This window comes from Alligator sinensis, unplaced genomic scaffold (assembly GCF_000455745.1).
Source record: "Alligator sinensis unplaced genomic scaffold, ASM45574v1 scaffold1267_1, whole genome shotgun sequence".
In the NCBI taxonomy this organism is placed as follows: Eukaryota; Metazoa; Chordata; order Crocodylia; family Alligatoridae; genus Alligator; species Alligator sinensis.
The window spans coordinates 986,353-988,327 of NW_005842446.1; the positions used below are offsets into that span (position 1 = coordinate 986,353).

Genomic DNA, 1,975 nt, shown 5'->3' on the forward strand with positions numbered 1-1,975 from the left:
TCAAGCCCCATTGTCCTTAGGGATAGGTTGATAATGTCCCACTGCCAATCACACCTGAGCATCTGTGGCTGGCAGCTCTTCCTTCAGGCAAAACTTACCCTACCTTCGCTGTGCCACTTAATAAAGTACTCAGCTGTGCTGGTGTTTTATCTCGTATGATGGAAAGAGAGATAATTCTCTGGGTTCATAATACACTCCATCTTTGACTGCCAGAAAACCAAATTTTTGCAATTAATTATTTCTAAGAGAGTGGGGGGCAGGGGGACCAAAACTTGAACTACCAAGTTAGGGAAGTAGAGCAGGGTACAGGAGGCTGTACAAATGTAGCATGTGTGTTAATGAAGCCCTATTCCAAAACTGGGTGGGAGTCAATTACAGACCATAGTGATTGGTAGAGGACTTGATGGTTCTGGTGCTTAGATGCCTAGCGTAGGTCTTGAGGTGTTAATGGTAGCTATTGCAACATAGTGCTGTCCCTCACACACCCCTGTTTCAAACCTGGATTATTGCTGGGCTCTTTTCTGGGGAAATGCTTCTTGGATGTGCCTATTCACTGATCTGGTAAATGCCAGTATCTTACCCCCAGTATGCATGAACAGGTTCCTGGGTTCATCTTAAACCCCACAAGTTCAAAGTGGATGGGCGGTACATCATCTACCTCACAACCACCCAACACGATACAGGGCAAAGTCTCTGCTGTGCCAGTGTTTAGTGTATGGCCTCCTGAGAGGGGTAATCATTGATATGCAAATAGCAGGTCACTTTCAATGCTAATTGATTTGTATTCAGCTACCATTTTTACTCGGTGCACTGGACAAGAGGGTGGCCCTGTCCATCATGAAACTGGCCACGCCTGCCAGACTCCACTACATCACAAATCAGTTCAGCGTGGATCCCTGCATGGTCAGCATGGTGACTCATGAGGTATGCCAGTTGCTACAGAACATCATGGCAAACAACTGTATTTGTCTCAATAACCCCCAGGAAGTTATTCATGGCTTCAATGCCATGGGGTTCCCTAACTGCATGAGGGCTTGGCTCCTTGGCACAGGTGGGGGAGGGTTGGTATGAGCCTGCAGGAGTCTGCAGCTTTATGGTGGGAGGTGGGTTGGTGTGAGGACAGTTATCAAGACTGGAATAGAGACTGTTCAAAAGTGTCAAACACAGACAGATTAACACTTGGACCAGCTACTGGCTGGGGCTACTGCCCCTGGAGGAAGTTATGCCCCCAACATAAGTTCCTTGGGTAGCAGCAGGTTTCCCTGTAACACACACTCCTGTGGGGTGGGCATTGGTACAGTATAAGTCTGCAGGAGTCTGTGACGTGGTGGGGTGACTTCCTGCTAAAATTCCATCATGAGCTTCCATGGCTATGACTGTACTGAGCTAGTACATAAATAAATGTATGCCATGGAAAGGCTGATTAATGGGGGCCAAAGATGACAGGACAAGATGACAGGACAGTGGACGGTCTCCAAGGAAACTGGCCCAACCTGGTTGGCTGCTTTTTTTTTTATGTCTGTCTGTCTGTCTGTTGGAAGTTACTTATTTGGGCTTATTTATTTGTTTCTTTCTTATTTAATTATTTACTTATTGTTTGTTTGTTTACCTATCTATTTATTTTGATGTTAGTTAGTTATTTGGAATTATTTACTTGTTTGTTTGTTTGTTTGTTTGTTTTATATAAACCAGAAGAGCATGTTTTTTCTAATTTGTATACTATGTTTTTAATTTTTATACAGTGGGTTTGGGGCTGGTATTTAATGTTTAATATTGTTTTATACAGCAATTTATACTTTTCATAGATGTTAGGGTCGGAAGGGACCTCAATAGAACATCGAGTCCAACCCCCTGCATAGGCAGGAAAGAGTGCTGGGTTTAAATGACCCCAGCTAGATGCATATCCAACCTCCTCTTGAAGACCCCCAGGGTAGGGGAGAGCACCACCTCCCTTGGGAGCCTGTTCCAGACCTTG

General features: G+C 44.7%; 1 long non-coding RNA gene across 1 annotated transcript in view; it reads left to right on the top strand.

Moving 5' to 3' along the window:
• Positions 1–872: 872 nt before the first annotated feature.
• The window catches only part of LOC102381326, a 3,867-nt gene continuing 2,764 nt past the window's right edge, over positions 873–1,975 (top strand). The window contains exon 1 of the long non-coding RNA XR_324635.2: positions 873–924. This is a non-coding gene — a long non-coding RNA (uncharacterized LOC102381326). The remainder of the gene's footprint in view (positions 925–1,975) is intronic.